Below are 23,607 nucleotides of genomic sequence, written 5' to 3' on the forward strand. Positions count from 1 at the left end.
AAGGAGGTTATATTTTGGTAGGAGAAAACAAAGTATATACAAGTAAACAATTAAAACAAGCGAGGTAAGTTTTCTCAGAAGAAAATTAAATCAGAGGATGTGACAGCAACCTCTTATCACAGATAAGATGGCCAAGAGAGGCATCAACAAGTAAGTGACATGAAACCAAGACTGACTGACTGACCTGGAGTCAGAAACACAAAGTGCAGATAGAAACAGCACCAGAAGGTGGAAGAAGCGGTACGTGCAAAGGCCCTGGGGCAGAGACGAGGGCAGTAAGTTCCAGAAAGACAGGAATGGCCAGTGTAGCCAGGTCCAGGCTATAAATGGGTTGTGGTAGGATGAGGTCATGAGAGCTGAAGGATTACCTGGGGGCCAAATAGCACAGGGTCCTGCAGGAAAAAGTTTAGACTTTCATCTCTGTGCAGTAAAAGGAAACGGGTGGGGGTAAGAAGTAGGGATGTGACTCAATTTCTGTTTTATTAAGGTGACTGTGTCTCCACTCGAGGGGATAATCCATCTTAGGAAGGACATTTATGCTTGAAGGCTTTGCAAAGCTGAGGATATACCTCTTGGCTACTGTACACAGGGCAGACTTGAGAATATCCTGCCTCCATCTCTCATTCATTCAGCCCACAAGCATTTATTGTGTGGTTTCTCTCTGCCGGACTGGGCAGTGGTGATACATTGATAGGGAAAAAAGATACGGAGCCTGCCCACATTGTGTTTTCTGGGAGGGTGACAAGACCAAAAATGATCCAGAAAACAGAACACAGCAAGTGCAAAGGCCCTGGGGTGGCTGGAGCATGCCCACTAGAAGAGCCAAAAGGAAGCAGTGTGTCTGATTGTGAGGAGAGGCTTGGCCTTCCAGACCTCAAGCTATCTGACTCAGGGTCTCCTTGGCCTTGTTGTCTTCGTATTCCCCCTTTCATTCTATTTCTGCAATTCTGGCCTCTGCCTTGTTCCTCAAACATGTCAGGCACCTAGACTTCTGTCTCAAACATTTGTACTTGCTGTTCCCTCTGCTGGAACATTCTTTCCCCAGATTTCTGCACCACTCCCTTTCTCCCTTCATCCAGCTCTCTATTCACATGTCACACTATCAGTGAGACCTTCCCAACCACTGAATATAAAGTAGTACTTTTATCTTGATCATGCTTTAAGCACTTGAGAAGGTTGAGACCTTCCCAACTACTGAATATAAAGTGAAGTGAAGTGTAGTCGCTCGGTCGTGTCCGACTCTTTGCGACCCCATGGACTGTAGCCTATCAGGCTCCTCCATCCATGGGATTTTCCAGGCAAGAGTGCTGGAGTGGATTGTATTTCCTTCTCCAAGGGATCTTCCTGACCCAGGAATCGATCCCGGGTCTCCCGCATTGCAGGCAGACACTTTACCATCTGAGCCACCAGGGAAGTGTTTTTATCTTTATCATGCTTTAAGCCCTTGTCATTGTCATCCCCTGACTTATACATAAATCTGTTTATTAATTCACTGCCAGAATCAAGGGCAGCACCCAGGAAGTATTTGGCACATATTAGGTGCTCAATAAATTCAGTTGAGTGCACGCATGTGTCCGCAGGTGTGAGTTTTCATCAGGGTGATTACACTGGAATATCTGCAGGAAACTAGGATCCACGGCATCTGGGGTCCATTTTCTCTAAAAAGCAGCATATGCTGCCTTACTTTTCCAGTTATTCAAGTGCAAAGCTACTTGGCAGCCCCCTGATAGAGCGAAAGGGGCCTCTGAAACACACTATCACCTACTCAGTGTTCTGGTGGACTTCTGATTTGCATAACATCACACACCACTGGCTTCTCTGATAGCTCAGTTGTTAAAGAATTGGCCTGCAATGCAGGAGACCCTGGTTTGATTCCTGGGTTCAGAAGATCCACTGGAGAAGGAATAGGCTACCCACTCCAGTATTCTTGGGCTTCCCTTGTGGGTCAGCTAGTAAAGAATCCATCTGCAAACCAGAAGACCTGGGTTTGATCCCTGGGTTGGAAAGATCCCCTGGAGAAGGGAAAGTCTACCCACTCCAGTATTCTGGCCTGGAGAATTCCATGGACTTTATCGGACATAGGGTCGCAGAGTCAGACACAACTGAGTGACCTTCACTTCACTTCACTTCACACACCTTAGGGAGAAAGCACACATTGTCTGTTGCAGCAGAGACATTACTTTACCAACAAAGGTCTGTCTAATCAAAGCTATGGTTTTTCCAGTAGTCATGTATGGGTAAGAGTTGGACCATAAAGAAAGCTGAGCACCAAATAATTGATGCTTTCAAACGGTGGTGTTGGAGAAGACTCTTGAGAATCCCTTGGACACCAAGGAGATCCAACAAGCCAATCCTAAAATAAATCAATCTTGACTATTCATTGGAAGGATTGATGCTGAAGCTGAAGCTCTAATACTTTGGTCACCTGATGCAAAGAACTGACTCACTGGAAAAGATCCTGATGCTGGGAAAAATTGAAGGCAGGAGGAAAAGGAGACGACAGAGGATGAGATGGTTGGATGGCATCACTGACTCGATGGACATGAGTTTAAGCAAGCTCCAGGAGTTGATGATGGACAGGGAAGCCTGGTGTGCTGCAGTCTATGGGGTTAAAAAGAGTCGGACATGACAGGGTGACTTAACTGAACTGAACTGAAACTGAATTATCCATATGAAGACACGTGGCCCATCAGTGATATTTGGAAACAAAAGAGCCAACACAGGAACGTGACCAATGAAGTAATTATCAGTTCAGACAGACGCTAAATGCATGTTGGCCCAACTCCAGAGCTGTAATTACACCACATTAACATAAAATGAGCGTTCTTCATTTACCGACCGTGTGTCTCCTTTGCAGCCATCACTCTGAGAACTCTGAAGATGGTGTCAGGTACGAGGTAATACACTTCAGTTGATGACTATAATCACCAGATGTTCAAATGACAGGACACCTCGATCACCTTGGAACCATCAACTTTAACCCCAATGAATTGCTCCTGCCTTTCGTATCATCTGATCACTGAAGCCACTTCTTGAGGATTAGCGAGTTGGTCCCCAGCGTGAGGACAGAGGCTCTCCTGCACCAAGGATCCCACGGTCACAGTGCATTTCATCTCCAACATAAGGTGGTTCCCTGACCACCAGCCCACACCCCAGTGACCCACATCACAGCCAGTGACTCCATCTCTCATCCAAACACACTTCTCAGCCCTCGGCATCATCCTTGACCCCTCCCTGTCTGTCATACTCCATGGCAAATTCTTCAACAAATCTTGCTGATTTCCCCTTGAAAATACACCTAGACCTGATCACTCCTCTCGCCCCTTTACTCCCACCTTGGGAAAGCACCCACATCTGGTGTCTCGAGCATCACTCCTAATCTACCACCTTCCTTCCACCCCTGCTCCTCATCTCTCATTGTGGCCACTGCAGTGACCCTTGACAAATGAAAAGCAGGAGCAATTCACCACATCAGCTCTCGACCACCCTCTGAGGAGCACTGATCCCTCCCTAGATCCACGGGCTTAGTAAGGGGACATCACAGCTCCTGCAAGCTGATAGCGGGGAGATTGGTGGGGGAGACATGCACTATTCTGGCCTGGTACTCACAGTCTTCCAGGGTGGCACTCTCTTTCATGGCCTGTTATACCTTGATTAGAAGCTTTAATTAGCCTGCTGAAACATCAGGGAACAATGCCAGTCAACCTGACCCAAACCATCTGACATCAACCAATAGCTGGCCAACTTTGTGTCCAGCCAAGTCCAGCCAAGATGACAGCACCGTTGAGCCAAGCCACAGACTCCCAAGCAGTACAAGATATTCTTATTTTGAGCCATAGGTTTTGGGGAGGCTTGTTATGCAGGAGTATTATGACAAAGGTGTGTCTCATGACACTTAGAACAAAAACCCTTGAAATTCTACTTGGGCCCATAAGATGCTCTCAGACCGACCTCGCCCCAGTCTAAGCTTCATTTCCAACTCCCGTCCTTCCCTCCCTGTTCACCAGCCATCTGGCTGATCCTTGGACGTGTCTGGAATCCTCCCATCTCTCCACCTGCCTGGTGCTCTGCCCCTGAAAGTTGACAAGCCCTTCCTGCCACTTCATTGAGAAGCTCTGCTCAGTGGACGTGTCTGAGACAGGACGCCTCCCAGCCACTTGTTCTTGTGCAGCTGATTTACAAGGCTGTGCTAATTTCTGCTATACAGCAAAGTGATTCAGTTATACATATATTTACATACTTTTTCATATTCTTTTCCATGATGGTTTATCATAGGATGTTGAATATAGTTCCATGTGTTGTACACTAGAATCTTGTCATTTCCAGCTACACTTCTGAAGGGTTACTACGTCACTTCCTCCTGCCTGGCTCTAATTTATTTTCCTTCTAAGCATTTATTGCTGCCTGACATCATGTTACAAATGCTTGTCTTTTTCTGCATGAACTGTTCCCAGTGACTCAGTTTTGTAACTACAGCAATCCCTGCTGTGGGGAACTGGGCCTGGAACACAAGCAGTGTTCAAGTGACAAGTGTGAATAAATGAACAAATGAATGATGGAATGGTCATGAAATAAACACCCACAGGCCAGGGATACCACGCTTTGTTCCAACTGTGTAGACCTCTGTTAAGATGTTCAGGTACATCTTTTTCCCCTGATAAGGAGGCTGAGGGTGTCACAATTCCCAACCAGACAAGATGAATAGGCACAGGGGAGCCTTCTCATCTCACTTTTGTTCAGACTCTGATGTTTTCCATCTCACGGTATTTTTAAAAAATATTTTTACTTATTTGTTTGACTGTGTTGGGTCCTAGTCATGGCACATGTGGGATCTTTAGTTGCAGTATGTGGGCTCTAACTCCCTGACCAGGCATTGAACCCGGGCCCCCAGATTTGGGAACTTAGTGTCTTAGCCACTGGACCACCACAGAAGTCTCATCTCTTGGTATTTTTAATTCCATAGACCAGCAATGGGTCCAGGAACATTAATTTTCCTCTTCTTCAATTCCCACCACAAAGAACACTTCTTGGGTTCTTCCTAAGTGTGGGAAATCTGGCTTTAATGATTCTCCCCAGTTTTCCTTGCTAACAGCTCAAGACAATGGCCTGAGGAATCCACATGTCTTTAGAAATAATAGGGACCTGCCTGGCTGGTGCAGTGGCTAAGACTCTGTGCTCCCAAGGCAAGGGGCCCAGGTTACTTCCTGGTTGGGGAACTAGATCCCACATGCCGCAACTCAGAGTTCACATACTGCAAACCCAACACAGTCAAATAAATCAACAAAAATTTAAAATAAAAAGTAAAAATAATAATTGATGAATTCACTGTCCACGTATATATTGTTTAATTATGCTTATTTCCAAAACCCCAGAAGAAAGGCAAGTGGGAAAATTGCCCCTCAGTTGCTATGAAGATGCTTCAGAAGATATTTTCTACTATATTGTTCTATATCCTCCTCTAACATAACATTCTAAGTAAGACCATCACGTTTCATTAGCCATGCTTTGCTTTCTTGGGGAAACAGTAGGTTCCTTTCTCTAAGGAATGCGAATTACGTAATTGTTTCTATTTCCCTTTATATCCAGGCTGCATGGAGATGCAGGCCAAACTAGATTTTAGAGTAACTGTGTCTAACTTCCAAGCTGGAGAATTCGAATTCTCCTTCCTCTTTATCTGAATTTTCTCCTTCCATTCATGTTATCTGTGCATGTTCTATTACACGTGATGGTTTTTTGTGATTTGACGATATTCTGGGAAATAAGCATGATAAAAAATATATATGCAGACAGTGAATTCATCAATTCTTATTTTTAATTTTTATTTTAAAATTTTTATTGATTTATTGATTTATTTGTGTTGGGTTTGCAGTATGTGAACTCTGAGTTGTGGCATGTGGGATCTAGTTCCCCAGCCAGGGATAGAATCTGGGCCCCCTGCTTTGGGAGCACGGAATCTTAGCCATTGCACCACCCAGCAAAGTCCCTATTATTTTTAAAAGTATAAAAATCAGAACAAATTCAAATCTGGTAAAAGATTATCTGTTTCGTTAGCGCAGGGGGTTCTAGACAGTTTCAGTATTATTCTAATTGGAATTGTCTTAGAAAACAGCTACACATTCAATCTTATCTTAGTTTCACAAATAGCTTTTGTATTTTGAAGGAAAAGTTAGGTTCCATTCACAATTCAGAGAAGGAAATGGCAACCACTCCAGTATTCTTGTGTGCAAAATCCCATGGACAGGAGATCTTGGCAGGCTATAGTCCATGGGGTCACAAAGAGTCAGACATGACTTAGCAACTATATAATCACAATTTCGTATTAAAAAAAAAAAAAAGGATGAAGTGATCCTGTGAGCTGGTCACCAGTTCCTATCCCAAACCAGCGGCACAGCATCTTTGCTTCTCCCAGATGAGGGTCAGGGGTCAGCCATGTGGTCCAGGTTCTGCTTCAGGTATGCTGAGGCTGGAATCCTGCACCACCCAAATTCCCCCTCACTGGGCAAGTTTTCTTTGTGTATTTGTGTTAAATTGCTTCAGTCATGTCTGACAAGGGCATGGCAACCCCTGCCAGTATTCTTGCCTGGAGAATCCCATGGACAGAGTTCTCTGGTTCTCAGCAAATTAGGTTGACCAGCACCAGTCTGGGGATTCAATTTAATTCAAATCAATGACAACCTCAGACCGTACATCACACTCCAGGAGTTGTGGGGAAGTCCAGAAATTTCTGGATGTGCAAGGTCATCATTTTATCCGAGTTAACAGAAATGATAGCATTTTCTAAGCCAAGTCAGCTGCATCTCAGCTCAGCACAGCAATCACTTCCTCCCTTCTCCATTGCCCACTGATGGTCTTTGCTGCTCAAGGGGAAAAAAAGGCTAAAGGTGGGGGTGGGTTGTGTGGAATGGATTCAGAGTTTGAGGTTAGCAGATGCAAACTAGTATACAGAGAAAGAATGAACAACAATGTCCCACTATACAGCACAGGGCACTCTATTCAATATCCTGTAATAACCATAATGGAAAAGAATACATATGTATAACTGAATCACTTTGCTGTCCAGCAGAATTTAGCACAATATTGTAAATCAATTATAGGTCAATTAAATAAAACTTTAAAAAATAATAAAATGGGCTTCTCTGGTAGCTCAGATGGTAAAGAATCTGCCTGCAACACAGGAGACCCAGGTTTGATCCCTGGGTCGGGAAGATCCCCTGGAGAAGGATTGGCTATCCCCTCCAGTATTTTTGCCTTGGAAATCCCACAGACAGAGGAGCCTAGCAGGCTACAGTCCACGGTTTTGCAAAGAGTCGGACACTACTGAGTCTTAAACACTTTGACTTTCACCAAATTGGAAAAAAGGCTAATTTTGAATAGCCCTTTTATTACCATGACCAAATTAGCAGAAGAAGAACATGGTGTTTTCAACTGGTCCAAGCTGAAGCAATGCTGACAAAACACGGAGCTTCCTGGCTTGAGAGTGGTTCTTTGAAAGCAGCAAAGTTTAGCAAGTGCTGTCCAAGAGTCCAGGGATTTCAGCAACTCTATCTGGATCATCACCTCTCTGATTTTTTTCCCTCCTGCTCTCAGCCCAAAAGGCTGTCAGTGCCTGGTGTAAGAAAAAGGCAGGTCCCATAGGGTTTTGCAAATTCACAAGACATGTGTTTTCCTTCAACTGCCATGGAATCAACCCCCTTACAAAGGACATGCCTCTTCTAATCTCCAGATCTTTTTTGTCTCCCTTTTTTGCATGGAGCACAAATCTTTTGAGAAAGAGCCCCGTTTGCCTCCAATAAGGCCCCTGTCCCAGGCCAGCCTCGTTGGGCATGTCCTGCATTTCAGCCCTCCCGTGAGGGCCCCATGGTTCATCCACTCGTTACACGTGTACTGAGGAGAAGATCTTTATGAAGGAGTTTGGGATCGACATGTACACACTGCTATATTTAAAATGGATAACCAACAAGGGTCTCCTGTTCCTGTATAGCACCAGAAATTGTGCTCACTGTTACGTGGCAGCCTGGATGGGAGGAGAGTTGGGGGGAGAATGGATACATGTATATGTATGGCTAAGTCCCTTTGCTGTCCACCTGAAGCTATCACAACATTGTAAACTGGCTATATGCCAATATAAAATAAAAAGTTAAAAAAAAACAACTCAGTGCCTGGATTTGTTCCAGAAATAGAGCTGGGAGTGGATGGCATCAGGGCAGAGAGTGGAGAACAGGGGTCCAAAGAGGTGAGGGTGACTGCACAGCCTGGGCTGAGGGCAGTAAAGGCGCCAGGCTTTGGTTAAGTGAGCTGGGGCGGAAGGAAGGGTCATGTGAATGGTTTGAGGATGGTGCTGGGATCTGATTTCTATTTTTACAGTATTGCTCTGCACCAAGTGAAGAATAGGACAAAACTGTAGTGGGAGCTGGTGACCAAGGGGAGGCAGTGACCAGAATCCCAGGCCCATAACACTGTCACTTGTCCCCATGGACCCCTCACAGCCTCTAACCTCTCCTGCTCTTGCTGCCTTCCTGGTGACAAAGATGACCATGTCCACTGATGGCTGTCCATGGCCTGCTCATCAGGTAAAGTCTCATCACTCAATTCCACCCTTAGAAATGGAGCCAAAGGGAGGAGCCCAACCAGACCCCACACTCTCTCCTTACGGACCACAGTCCAGCTCCCCAGACCCTGGGATTCCACACCCTAAAGTCCCCAAGCTCACTCTCAGCTCCTGCACAGTCCCCCTCCCCAGTCTAACCCCCCACCAAATGCTGATGACAGCCCTGGTGTACACTCCCTGGACCAGAGGGCAGCCAAGGAGAGGGCTGTTTGCAGGGCACCACAGTCAGAACCTGGATGTGAACTCAGGTGTCTCCATGCGTGCAAGGCCCTGATGATGAGGCTCAAACCCCAGGTCAGACAGAAGGGTGGTAGGGCCCCAAAAACTGGGAATGCTCAGCCCTTCACTCACTCTGGATGAGGGGAAACACTGGCCTGAAACCCAGCAGGCAGGCAGAAGACACAGAATGGAATTTCACACCCCGAAATTATAAATGGGGCTTCCTCTGCTCACAGGTAGCATCGGTGCTACTGGTCACCTCCCCCAAACACTCTAGGGTGGAGCAGGCCGAATAATGTTCCCCAAAGATGTTTGCCCCTCAAGCCCTGGGTGGCCTGGGACTATGCCACCTTACAGGACAAAGGGATTTTCACTGGGATTAAGTTAAGGATGTTGAGATGGGGAGATTGTCCAAGTGGACCGAGTGGCATCACATGTTCCTGACATGAGGGAGGCAAGAAGTCAGAGAAGAGAGAAGATGCTAATTGCTGGCTTTGCAGGGAGGGGCAGGGACCAGGAGCTGTCAGGAGGTGGGGACAGCAGGAAATGGTCTCCCCATAGCCTTCTGAGAGGCAGGCAGTTCTACTGACACCTTGATTTTAGCCCATGTGACTCATGTTGGATCTGACCTCCTGAAGTGTAAGAGAATATATTTGTTGACTCACAGGCTTGGAGAATGAAACTATGGTTGCTAAAAGGAAGGATGGGGGGAGGGGATCGTTAGGGAGTTTGGGATGGACACGTGCACACTGTTTTATTTAAAATGGGTAACCAACAAGGACCTACTGTATAGCATCCAGAACTCTGTTCAAAGTTATGTAGCAGCCTGGATGGGAGGGGGGTTTGGGGGAGAACAGATACATATAGATGTATGGCTGAGTCCCTTCACTGTTCACCTGAAGCTATTACAACTCTGTATATGCATACAACTATGTGTGTGTGCATGTGCTAAGCCGATTCAGTCGTGTCCGACTCTGATCCTATGGATCATAGCCCGCTAGGCTCCTCTGTCCATTGGATTCTCCAAGCAAGAATACTGGAGGGAGTTGTCATGCCCTCCTCCAGGGGATCTTCCTGACCCGGGGATCGAATCCACGTCTCTTCTATGTCTCCTGCATTGGCAGGTGGGTTCTTTACCACTAGCTTGGGAAGTCCTAATCAGCTATGTGCTGTGCTGTGCTTAGTTGCTCAGTTGTGTCTGACTCTTTGCAATCCCATGGACTGTAGCCCACCAGGCTTCTCTGTCCATGGGGATTCTCCAGGCAAGAACACTGGAGTAGGTTCCCATGCCCTCCTCCAGAGGATCTTCCCAACCCAGGGATCGAACTCAGGTGTCCTGCATAGAAGGCGGATTCTTTAATGTCTGAGCCACTAGGGAAGCTCCTATACCCCAATAGAAAATAAAAAGTTTTTTTTTTTAAATAGCTTTTGCACATCAAAAAAGAGAGAAAATACATCTGTTTTATTTTACACTGTGACAATTTGTTATAGCAACAATTAGAAGCTAACACAGTTTCTCAACCTTTGTGCCAATGCCATTTTGGGCCACTTAATTCTCTGCTATGGAAGCGGTCCTGTACATTGCGGGAGGGTTAGCAACATCCCTGGCCTCTGCCCACGAGATGCCGATAGCCCCTCCCCAGTCATATATATCAAAAATGTCTCCAGATTGTCAAATTCCTCCTGCAGGCACAGTCCCCCAGGAGGCACAGTCCCCCAGAACCTCTACTCTACACTGTCCTTCATGGTGACTTTTCTCCAAAGACCCTCAGCAAAGCCCCTGGGTACACTCTGCTTTCCCAGCCCATCCTCCACTGACCCCACCAAACACCACCTTTCCCAACCTCTATGGGTAGAGAGTCGAATGAAACAGTTTGTGCCCTCAGAGAATTCACGGCAGTCCAGGTAGCTCCTGAAATTTGAATAATTACATGGCTTCTCACTCCATTAGGGCTATATTCTAAATTCAGAGCAAAGGGTAAAAAGAAACATGGTCAGGGTTAGCCTTGGTCCTTCCTCCAGAGAGGGCCAAGTAGACACTCGGGGGCGTCTCAGACACCACCAGCACTGGGCATGGCTCTGTCACCTCCTGAATCACACAAGGGTGTGGTTCCCCTCTAGGGCCAGCAGAAAGAACAGGGCATCTTTACTCTTAAACTGGGGACTTCACCAATGGCTGAGAGGTAAAGAATCCGCTTGCAATGCAAGAGATGTGGGTTCAATCCCTAGGTCAGGAAGATCTCCTGGAGGAGGAAATGGCAACCGACTCTAGTATTCTTGCCTGAAAAAAATCCCATGCACAGAGGAGCCTGGCGGGCTACAGTCCACAGTGTTGGAAAGAGTTGGACACAACTAAGCACGAGCATGCACATGCACTCTTAAATTGAGATGTAATTCACATACCATAGAATTCACCCCTTAAAGCATACAATTCAGAGGTGTTGGTACATTCACAATGTTTGGTAATCATCACGCTAATTCCACAACATTTTCATCACCCCCAAAAGAAACGCTGTATCCATTTTGCACCTCACCCTAGTCCTTACCAATCATGGATCTGAGTCCCCTCAGAGTTCTAGCAGTTCCCCCAAATAAGCTAAAGGTGGAGTTAAAATCACTTCCCGGTGCAGGACGGTGGGTGGGCGCTCCATAACTCTGTTCTGTGCTTGTGCCATACAAACGCTTAATCTATGTACTAGATTGTAGAACTGCAGGCAATTATTTTATTCTTTTATGTTAAAATTTTTTTTCCCACTATGAGAATCCAATAAAATTTTAACACTTAAAAAAAAAGGCAACTAATTCATTCAGCTTAACTCAATGACATCAAAAGCAAATCAACCCACCCATTAAATATTGAAGGAGATCCTGGCTCATCAGGAATGCATGAGGCTATGCAATTACCTGCAGCTTGATAAAGCAATTTTCTGACTTAGCTATTCTCTTTATAACAAAGGTCGTTAACCTTCTGAAGAACAGCTTAAAATTCATGAAATCTGAAAAACCAACGCAGACACCTCTGGTCTTCAACTTAAGCCCAATTTCCATTCCGGAGTGCTGCCTAGCATCTCTTGCTCAGCTGTGTTTAACATTCTAAGAAATGGAAATGCATAATTGGTTTTACGGGATCGCTTCCAGAAACATTCAAATTTTGTTATTTATTGCTTTGTATACCACAGAAAGGGTAAAAACAGCCCCATAGAGCCCTGAATTTTTATGATTTTGAAACTCAAAAGGAGTTTCAACCACTCTCTGCTTTGGAATTCTGCGGCCCCTCCTTCTTCACGTTGACCCCCGGGGAAAGCGGAAGTGGAAGCGTGTCCTACCTTTAGGACCTGTTCTAGGTTCTCCAGCTTGGCTTGGAGCTGGTGTTTCTCCTTCACGGCCAAATCACGTTCTCTGGTCACTATGGTGAGCGTGTGTTTAAGCCGAGCATACTCTGCTTTCACCTAAAGTAGCAAGAATGGAGAGAAGGGGCGTTTACAATATGCACGGGAGCTGCAGTGGGTATTTGTCCCCAGCTGTCATCTGTCACTGCCCCTTTAAGTTCTTTTTGGAGACTTCCCCTCCCTCATCCTCAGTTCTGGACTTCGTAGTGGGTCCACTCCTGCTGGGGTGAATACGTGTGACCAAGGGCTGGCCAATCAGCACACAGCCTCTCTCTTCATCCCACCCAGCCTCACCACAGCCACAGTGATTGGATCAGGTCTGGAGATGTGACCGAGGCCTAGCCAATCAGTATAATCCCATCCCCTGGATGTGAGGATTGGGAGAGGAGGGGCATAGAACCCAGTAGCATCCACAGAGAAGGAGATATTAGACTGTGTAGGGATCTGGGAGGAGATTCCCTGGGAAGAGATTCACCCACTGTACTTGGAAAGTTAAAGACAAAGGTTGGAGCTACACTGCTGTTTGCATTCATGAGGGAAGAACTCATCTGAGCATAGACTCTGGAGATGTAGAGGGAGAAGCAGGGTCTTGATGACATTGTGTGAGCAACTAGATCAAGCTGTGCCTGAAGCTAGCGCTTTCCTTTCTAGTTACTTGGGCCAATAGTTCCCCTTGGCTTACTTGTGTCAATTTGAATTGTCTTCTGTCCCTCTGAACTGAAAGTCCTGACAGACACAAAATGTTACTCAAATTGTGTAGCCATACTAAATTCTTTTGCCTAAAATTTCACCTCTGTCATAAAAGTGGACAAAAATGGCAACAAAGCACCACGTGGATTTGGATGATGGATGCTCCAATAACCTCAGAAACCATGTTCATTTTCAGCCCAGAACTCCCAGGACTCCCATGTTTAAAACTTATCTGGGAGGCTCTACTAATCCTCAATCTCTTATCTAGCTTCTTTGAAACAGAAAAGGGCATGCCCTTGATGAGAGAAGTTACCTGATTTCTTCTCCATTATTTTTTCATTGCACAGCATGCTTTATTCCAACCACGGAATTTTAATTTCTTCCCCTCCTCCCCAAACATTACATGAATTATGGCTTCAATAACAGACTGTCACAAAGTCATGGGTTTTTTGGCTTTCTTTTTTTTTTTGTAGCTACATAAGTCCTTTCTGTTTCAAATGCTTTATGTACGATCTTCGTGTAACCTGACAGTTTCTGTGGCACAGAAAGAAAAGAAGGCGCCCACTTGGCATTCGTAAATGGAGCAGGGTTACAGGGAAGCTGTTATTAAGAGGTCGTGGAGAGGTCTGATTCACAGAAGTATTTTCGTGCCATTTTGCTACAGTGTGATGCATCAAGCAATGAACTCAGGGGAAAATTCAAATGCTACCTGGTGAAAATGTCATGACCTAATGGAACTAAGCAGAACCCGCATTTGAACCTCAAGTCCAGGTTTGCTGAAAGCCTTCGCTTCTCATGTCCTGACTAATCAAGGAAATTAGACTTGGGAACAGTATCTGAAAGCCCTGCGTCCAGTCTTGCACCGTAGCCAGCAGAAGGCTTCTCGAATAGAAGTCAGATCTTGCTGCTCCCTGATTAAAAACTCCCAGGGCTGCCATGGAAATTGGAATCAAGTCCAAATTCCTGATGTGGCCCAAAGTCCTGCAGCATCTGGCCTACCCACCTTTCTGATCTGACCTGTTACCATCCACCATGCTCAGTCACTTTGGCCTCTTTTAATCCCTTGAACAAGCCAAGCTTATTCCTGCCCCAGGGCCTTTGAATGAGCTGTTACCATTGTGGCACCTCCCACTCCACCCCCACTCTCTGCTCATCAATTATATCCCTCCAGACAAGCACTTGAGGTACTGATATTCTCCCTACTTGCCTGTCTTCATTGCCCTTGCCATTTTCCCCTGGTTTATTTTCCATGGGCATTTATCACTATGTGAAATTATCATATGAGCAGTTTACATGTTTTCTCAGGGTTGCACCTCATTAGAATGTAAGCTCCGATGGGACCAGAATTTTCTTTAGTGATCCAGTTTCCTGTTGTCAGAGTAGAGAGGTAGAACGAATAGCCAAAGCCCATGTAAGTCAGGTATTTCCAGGAAACTCAAACTCATACTTTGTAGGGGAGCTGACTTGGGTTTCAGGCTCCATTTGCCGACCTCACTTATTTCCATATATTTAGTTATTATCCAGCCCCTTATAAGAGCACAGGGCAGTCGGGAATCATTCTGCCAGGGGCACTGCCCAGGGCTTTGGTCAAGAATAGCCAATCCCCTTTCTGTTTTATCATAAGTTATATATATATATTTTTTTTAATTGGCAGATAATTGCTTTATTGTGTTAGTTTATACTGTGCAACAGCCGTGAATCAGCTAGCTATGCTGCTGCTGCTGCTAAATCACTTCAGTCGTGTCCGACTCTGTGCAACCCCATAGACGGCAGCTCACCAGGCTCCCCCGTCCCTGGGATTCTCCAGGCAAGAACACTGGAGTGGGTTGCCATGTCCTCCAATGCATGAAAGCAAAAAGAAAGTGAAGTCACTCAGTCGTGTCCGACTCTCAGCGACCTCATGGACTGCAGCCTCCCAGGCTCCTCCGTGCATGGGATTTTCCAGGCAAGAATACTGGAGTGGGGTGCCATTTCCTTCTCTGCTATCCTCTCCCTGTTGAGCCTCCCTCCCATCCACCCATCCCACCCCTCTAGGTCATCGTAGAACAACAGCTGAGCTCCCTATGATAAACCATGATGGAAAAGACTATTAAAAACAGAAGACATATATATAATGTAATCACTTTGCTGTATAACAGGAATTAAAAACATTGCAAATTAACTATACTTCAATAAAAATAAATAAAAAGATTTTTTAAAACATTGAAATAATAGTTGATCCCCAACCAGCAGACAGACCACAACACAGAAGTGAATCTGGAAACTGACTGGCAGCCGCCAGACCTGTGCTTCCACAGGGACGTTTGCCAGCGGCAGACAGAACAGATGGACGTTAGCAGGTCAGGCCCACCCAAAAATCCCATTTACCCAACATGGAGCTAAAATGCTGTGCTTTTCTGTTTATAATAGCCAGGACATGGAAACAACCTAGATGTCCATCAGCAGATGAATGGATAAGAAAGCTGTGGTACATATACACAGTGGAGTATTACTCAGCCATTAAAAAGAATACATTTGAATCAGTTCTAATGAGGTGGATGAAACTGGAGCCTATTATACAAAGTGAAGTAAGCCAGAAAGAAAAACACCAATACAGTATACTAACACATATGTATGGAATTTAGAAAGATGGTAATGATAACCCTCTATGTGAGACAGCAAAAGAGACACAGATGTATAGAATGGACTTTTAGACTCTGTGGGAGAGGGAGAGGATGGGATGATTTGGGAGAATGGCATTGAAACATGCATACTATCAGGTAAGAAACGAATCGGCAGTCTATGTTTGATACAGGATACAGGATGCTTGGGGCTGGTGCACGAGGATGATCCAGAGAGATGATATGGGGTGGGAGGTGGGAGGGGGGTTCAGGATTGGGAACTCATGTACACCCGTGGCTGATTCATGTCAATGTATGGCAAAACCAACACAGTATTGTAAAGCAAAATAAAGTAAAAATAAAAATTAAAAAAAAAATAAACAAAATAAAAACAGTTAAAAAAGTAAAAAAAAAAAAAAAGATGTTGTGATTTGTTGTACCTTATATTGTGTTCATTGTAGTAACAACAGAAAGCGATTGTTGGTGGGAAAAAAAAGGGCCAAGTTTTATTTGTCTTGAAGACAGTGCTTTACAGGATAGCTGAGGATGAGCAAGAATCTGCGAGGACTTCTGGGCCACTAGAAGGCTCTGCAAGCTGTTGGTGCTTGTGCTTTAATACATCAAATACACTTCATCTCATGCCACGATTGTGGTTTTGCATTTCTTTGACTTTAAGTTACTCCATCATGTCCCCTTTATGGTCACAATTATGGAATGATTAAGGTCACTTCCCTGGTTTGCAACAATGGAAAGAAAGTTTGTTGGTTAGGAGGGATGGGGTAGACAAAGGGATTGATTGGGGGCAGGGGTGGACTGAGATAGACTAAATTAAAACCGATAAAGAAGTCCACATCCTAATCCTGGAGCCTGTGAATGTTGCCTCATATGCAAAAAAGACTTGGACGGAGAGATTAAGGATTTTGAGATTGTCCTGGATTATCTTAGTGGCTCCAGTGTAGTAATGACAAGGGTCCTGATGAGAGGAATGCAATATGAAGATGCTACCTTGCTGGCTTTGGAGATGAAGGAAGGGCCCAGGGGCCAAGGAATGAGGGCACCTCTAGGAGCTGGAAGACATGAGAACGTGCTTCTCTCCTGGAGCCTACAGAAGGAGTGCAGCCCTGCAGACACCTTGCTTCTAGGACTTCTGACACTAACCAGTCTGGTTCCAGCGTTTCCACAATATAGAAAGGAGATGAAAAAGGAAGTGTTGAAAACATGAGCTTAAACTGGTCTTGGAAATCTCAAAAACTAACCTCACCCATGAAAAAATGATGTTTGTGGTAATCTCCACTCTTTCCCGGGCTTCCCTGGTGGCTCAGATGGTAAAGAATCTGCCTGTAATGCATGAGACCTGGGTCCCATTCCTGGGTCAGGAAGATCCCCTGGAGGAGGGCATAACAACCCACTTCAGTATCCTTGCCTGGAGAATCTCATAGGCAGAGGAGCCTGGTGGGCTACAATCCATAGGGTCACAAACAGTTGGACACTACTGAAGCAACTTAGCACGCATGCCCCCACACACTCAATGAGAAAGTAGCCTGAACCTCCAACTGATTATAAGAATGGCTAGCCAGTTTGGGGAGAATTTAATGGGCTCCTTTGAACCCAAGTGAGTAAAAAATTTGGAACCTTTTTTTTTTATTTTTTAAGTTGGGTTTGCAGGCATCAGGGCACTGACCCATCCTTTGCACTGTGTCCTGAATTCCTGGTTCATTTGTTTCATTCCACAAGGAGGCCTGCCCAGTAGAATTCAACTCAATATTCTAAGTAGTTCAATAACCAATTTTGCACCTAAGAGGCAATTCCTTCTGGGCAGGCTTCGGGGAAGACACTGACCCTGTATCCCTGTACATTAACAATTAAGAGCTCTTTTGCGTACTTAATCAAGGCTACTGAAAAGCAGATTGCAAATCCAGCCTGAGTCAGCTGTGGGAATTGGGAATTCCCAGACTTCTTCCGGAGAACCAGATGAAACACTTCCTTGTGTTTCTATAGGTCTCGGGGGTTCCACCCCAATGGATCTGGTGCTGTGGTTGAATTCTTTCACCATCAACATGAACCAACCCGCCCCTTATACCTCCCCAAATTACCCTGGGACACAGACACTGGTCTCCCAAGGCAGTCCTTAAGGACCTGCTGTTTCCCATGGTGACTCCCCTGAAGACACCCTGCTCGGGCACCCCAAGGGAACACCCAGCCCTGTAAGCCTGGGAAGGGGCAGGACAAATATGATGTCTATGGCAACACCAGGCTCCCCACCTCCTCTCTGCAAGCTCTGCTAGTCCAGTCTGTGCCTGTGAGTCACTCCGTGCCTTCACACCCCCCTGCAATGCCGAGGGGAGCTCATATTCTGGGCCTTGAAGCTTTGCTTAAAAGGCCAAGATGTGAAGGCAGCAGGGGAAGGAGTTTCAAACCTTAATGAAAAAAAGTATGTCAGTTTTGGTGAGAGTTCTATGGCAGCAGGGGTGCCCATCAGGGCTCCAGGAGAGCCAGGTTTGGGAATGAGATGCTGGTGATGCTTGACCCTGGGACTCCACCCCGCCACCACTGACCATAGGTGACACCGCCACTGGGCTCCTCTGGCTCTGCCCTCACCAAGGAGGACTCCCACTCCGGGTGCAGGAGCCTGGCTGGGGAGCAGACAGATGCCCGCATGGAGTGAACTTAGTGAAAGCGAGGAAGTCATTCTAGGATCCACCCTCCCTCCAGCCAACTCCCTCCAGCCCTGTGGTTAGTTTGTTTCTGATGCCCAAAACATCACCATTATTTTTCATTTCTGTTTTCGTTTAAGTAAAAAGATGCCAGGGCTGAGAAGGTCACCAAGCCTCATTATGGATTTGCACCTCAGGGAGTGTGAGTTTATCAGAGCCTTTCCTGAGAGCAGGTTTGGAAAGGAAAGAGGACAGAAGGCAAAGGGGCTGGCAGGAATATGGAGGAAGGGATTTAAAGGGAGAGTTGGGGTCGTACTGAAAGCACATCTTTTTGATAAAATTACGGTAAAATACACATAACGCGGGGCTTTCTGGTGGCTCAGATGGTAAAGAACTTGGCTGCAATGCAGGAGACCTGGGTTCTATCCCTGGGTTAGGAAGATCTCCTGGAGAAGGAAATAGCTACCCACTCCAGTATTCTTGCCCGGAGAATCCCACGGACAGAGGAGCCTGGTGGGCTGCAGTCCATGGGGTCACAAAGAGTCGGACACAACTGAGTGACTAACACACACATGACATCAAATTTACTGTCTTAATGTTTTCGAGTGTACAGCTCAGTGGCATGAAGTATGCTCACACTGTTGTGGAACCTTCACCCATCTCCAAAATCTTCGTCTTCCCAAACTGAATATCTGTCCCCATTAGACACTAAGTCCCCCTCCCCCTCCCCTAGCCCCTGCCTCCCCCTACCCTACTTTTCTGTCTCTATGAATCTGACTCCTCTAGGGACTTTATATGAGTGGAATCATACAGTATTTGTCCTTCTGGACTGGCTTATTTCACTGAACATAATGTCTTCAAGGTTCCTCCACGTTGCAGTAGGTGTCAGAACTTCCTTGATTTTAAGGTTGAGTAATAATAGTCCATGATGTGTATATATAATTAATTCCCAGGTGGCACTAGTGTAAAGAATCCACCTGCCAATGCAGGAGACTTAAGAGATGCAGGTTCAGTCCCTGGGTTGAGAAGATCCCCTGGAGGTGGGCATGGCCTCCTGCTCCAATAGGATTGGCCAAAAAGTTCGTTAGGGTTTTTTGGTAAGATGTTATATATAAAAAAAAAAATCTACCCATATATGTACACACACACACACACACACACACACACACACACACACACATACTGCATCTTATATAACATTTGTTGATATTTATTCATAGATGGTCACTTGGGTTGCTTCCATCTTTTGGCTACTGTGAATAATGCTGCTATAAAAATGAAAGGACAAATATCTCTTCTTAACCCTGTTTTTCATCCTTTGGGGTATATCTCCAGAAGTGAAATTGCTGGATCATGGAGTAATTCTATTCTTAATTTTTTAAGGATCTGCCATCCTGTTTTCCATAGTCACTGCCCCATTTTATATTTCCACCAGCGGGGCACAATGGCTCCAATTTCTTCACATCCTCTCCAACACTTCTTATTTCCTGAAAAGCAGATTTTTTTTTTCTTAAAAAAGGGGGGAGTCAAACAGGAAGGCAGGAAAAGAAGCATAAAATCAAAAAAGCTCTATTTTTATAGTAAATTGTTAGGACTCAGTTATTCTTCCAAATAAACATTCTGTAATTATGGAAATTTAAGCAATTAGCAATTTCAAACCACCAACTGATCGTTAACTAATATTCACCGAGTACCTACGATATTTCCTGAGATATTGTGATGTTGTGGGGATACTGTGATATTCCTGGGGATATTGTGATGAATAAGACAGCAAAGACCTCTGCTACCTAGGAGCTGACACTATTGCAGGGTGAAGGTGTGATCAACCAACAAAGTGATGAGATACACAAGAAGATAAAAGCTGAGGAAGCCACATAACTAAAGGAAGGGGATGGGCAGCTGGAGGTAGTGAAGGTCTAGCTGAGGAGGCAACTCACCATGAAGAGCAAGAGGCTGGTGGCTATTTGAAAAGGAGGGAGCAGAGTTCTAAGCAGAGAAAGCCATGGCACACTGAGACCAGCTTGGTGGTCTGAGGAGCAAAAAGAAGGTCCGTGTGAACAGAACTTCAGGAATCAAAGACAGAGAGGCAGATGACAAGGCTGAGTGAGACGGCAGCCACAAGGAGGAGTCTTGTTATTTTGGGAGGTTTTTACTCCGAGGAGCAACACAGTCTGGTTTGAGTCATAGGATCACTCTAGATCATGCTGGAAACTGATTGTTGGACATGAATGTTTCATCATTCAGGCAGGAGAAAATGGCAGCCTGTGCTTGTGGGACACAGTGGGATTGGAAATGGGAGGGCTGGGGGCTGTTGGAGAGTGAGGTGTAAAGGAGGGATAAAGGACCACTCGGAGCATCTAGGCCTGAGCAGTTGGAGGGATGGCCATTTACTGGAATGAGAAAAACTAGGGGAGGCAATGGTTTGGTGGAGAGGACATGAGAAGTTTTGTTCTGGCCCCTATGTGACTGAACAGACCTCTACATGGGGATGCCTAGCAGACAGCAAATGAGACATTTCTCTAGGGCTTTGTGCAGTGGCCACATGATGAAATAGAAGAGGTGTGACCAGGGTCCCAGCCACTCTTGTTTGGGTGGAGTTCAGTGAGTCATCCCTTTTCACCTTCCCTGGGCTCCTCCCTGACACCCCAGCTCCCAGTGGCCTGTCGATAGTGGTGGCCAGTTACCTTGTCGAGCTGGCGGGCCCTTGCGGGAAGGCCTGCATAATGGGGCCTCAGGCGATGGTCTCCTTGGGCAGCTTCCTTAAGTGCATTTTCCTAGAACAAAAGGGAAGGGCATCGTGAGATAACATCCTAACACACGAGTGGGGGTGAAGGGTTCTTTTTTTTTTTTTCCCATGTACCATTTTTAATCCCCAGATTTCCCAACCAATCTATATCAAACAAGTGCATGCTATTATTACAAGGTACTTTAGATCAAAACAAGGTTCTTTCAGTGTAATGAGGGAGACAGGTACCAATATCACAGTGCCACAGTTGAAATAAAAGGAAGAATTATAGGTCCATTTGATGTGGAAATCTGGAGAAGTTTTACATATATATCAATACTGGCTAAAGGGACTTCCCTGGCCGATTAGTGGTTAGGACCCTGCACTCTTACTGCCAAGGGCCTAGGTTTGATTACTGGTTGGGGGACAGAAAAACCCGTAAGCCAAACAGTGCTGCCAAGTTTAAAAATGTTTCCATAGGCTAGGTTCCAGTGCTCCATCACTAGAAACCTTCCAAGATACTCCTTTCCACTGTTTCCAACTAAAAATCACTTGTAATCTTCCCCCTACCATTTAAGGTCTTGTATTAAGATACAAGATACATCCATCCTCATCAAAATCCTCCTATAGTCCTATATTCTCTAGGCTCCTGTGTACTCTGTATATGCCTGATAGCCACCACCATTTTAGGACTTAGCAACTGTATTCAGGACAAAGAATTTTTTAAGCCATTTAACAAAAGCACAACAGGACAAATCCACACTTTTATTTATTTTCAAGAAGTTTAAATTCTCGAAGGGTACAGCATCACACGAATTCTGTGTCCAATGGCCTTAGCAGGAAGGTTGCTTCGGAATTTGGCACGAACCATGCCACTGTTTCCATGAGCTCAAGTGATCTTTCCCCAGGTTACTCTGGTTTTGTTAGGTTTTCCACCAGGAGTTACTGTGTTGTTCTTTGCTTTGTACACATAAGCACATCTCTTGCCTAAATAGAATTCAGTTTCATCTCGAGCATATACACCTTCAATTTTCAGGAGAGCAGTGTGTTCCCTTTGGTTCCGTAGACCCCGTTTATAGCCAGCAAAAATTGCCTTGGACCACAGCCTTCCAGACATATTTGTCGTTTTAGAAGTCCCGTTCCCAGCAGGCCTTCACAGGGTCCAAGATGGCTGAAAGAGGGTGAAGGGTTCTGATTTGAAATCAGACTGGGGGTGGGTGTGATTCTGTGATTCACAAGCCTTGTGGTATGGGATGCATTTCTTTTCCTCTTTCCAAGCCGTGAGTTTCCAACTCTATAAAAACGGGAGGAGTGATACTTTACGATGATGTTACGAGTGGATAATAAAATAATATCTATAAAGCCTGTAGTGAAGTGTCCAGAAGATAAATCACATCTGATACATTGTGTGCTGACCTGCACTGCACCCTTGTGTCCTAAAGAGGCAACAGAACCGCTCGTCATCTGGAGTTTATGTCAAGCTCTGACCTGCCCCTTTTCCTCACAAGCACTGCTCCAAATATATTGCCATAATAAACAATACAGAAAACACTTAGAGGTTTGTCTTGCTCAAAAAGAAGGAAAAAAAAAATCTGTGAGGAAGGCTGGAGCACATGTCATGAGTGGATCTCCTGGGACTCTCCAGATTCTAAGTCCAGAAAATTCTGAGTCCTCTCCTCTGCCTAATTTTCCAGGCAGAAAAAATTAGGAGTCCAATTATATTAGGCTATGAAGAAGTGAAAGTATCCTACCTGAGGCTAGAGACTTGAGCCAAGGTACTGCCTGAACCAAGGCTGAGGTCAAGTCCCCAACTCCCAAAGAAGGCTGCCCAGAGCTCTGGCACAGACAAGGTACTGCAGCGGAGAGGCAGGGAGACCAGACCCACTGGCTCATTGGTATCACCTGTACAGGAACTCTGAGCTACCAATAATAGAACCCAATTCAAGACCAGGAGCACCCATGGGATGGTACAGAATGACAAAGAAGTAAGACAAGAGCAGACAGTGAGCGCAGACAAGGAAAGAGAGATAGGGGGTAAAAATCTCCCATAAAAGATGAGTCTGAAAACAGAAATTCCAAAACACAGAAAGAAAGCTCACACTGCTAAAGAGATTTAACAAAATCAGTAACCAGGATGAACTGACTCTAGAAGAAATAAAAATAATGAAGTGACCTGAAAATGAAGCATCAGTGAGCAAGCTGAGGATTCTCACAAAGGTAAAGAATGACACCCATTAAAAAGCACAAGGAAGAAGCAATGGGGACAATTAGTGTCCCACAGAGGGAGGTGACAGCAACAGCCACCTGCAGTCAGGTCTGCAGGTTTCTTTGCTGGATTCTTCAAGTGTGTTCTCTGTTCGTCTCTTAAGTGAGTTCCTATCTGAGGATCACCCACATCTGAATTGACTTGGGAATCTCCTTTGTAATACTTCAAGAGGTCTGAACTTGGGCTCATTCACACTCACGATATGAAAGGAACAGGAACCATAGGGCTACCGACACCTCCCACAAGGAGAAAGGGTCCTCCTGCTGTTTTCAGGCCCTATATTTCAGTCGAGCCCCTTACCCTAGGCCACAGTCATTACAGTCTCCTCCCCTTATGGCTTCTTCTGTGTTTGGTTCTGGGGAACAATGATCCCCAGCCTATGAGAAACTGCTTCCCTCCTCTGAGATGTTCCCAAAGGCATAAATTCATTTCCCCCTTTTTCACATAAAGCAACCA

At 45.4% G+C, this 23,607-nt stretch overlaps 1 protein-coding gene and 1 pseudogene across 5 annotated transcripts in view; both read right to left on the minus strand.

The window, feature by feature from the left end:
- The window catches only part of RIMBP2 (RIMS binding protein 2), a 126,831-nt gene extending 105,897 nt beyond the window's left edge, over nucleotides 1-20,934 (minus strand). For all 4 annotated transcript variants that reach the window (XM_018061416.1, XM_018061414.1, XM_018061415.1 and 1 more), the window contains exons 1-2: nucleotides 20,845-20,934; nucleotides 12,154-12,276 (exon numbers count right to left, since the gene is read on the minus strand). The gene's annotated coding sequence lies outside the window, so the exon portion shown is untranslated. The remainder of the gene's footprint in view (nucleotides 1-12,153; nucleotides 12,277-20,844) is intronic.
- Nucleotides 21,617-22,083, minus strand: LOC106503036 (annotated as a pseudogene). Its single transcript, XR_001919397.1, has one exon. The product of XR_001919397.1 is annotated as a 60S ribosomal protein L35a pseudogene (transcript).

The sequence above is a fragment of the Capra hircus genome, chromosome 17, assembly GCF_001704415.2.
Source record: "Capra hircus breed San Clemente chromosome 17, ASM170441v1, whole genome shotgun sequence".
Classification (NCBI taxonomy): domain Eukaryota; kingdom Metazoa; phylum Chordata; class Mammalia; order Artiodactyla; family Bovidae; genus Capra; species Capra hircus.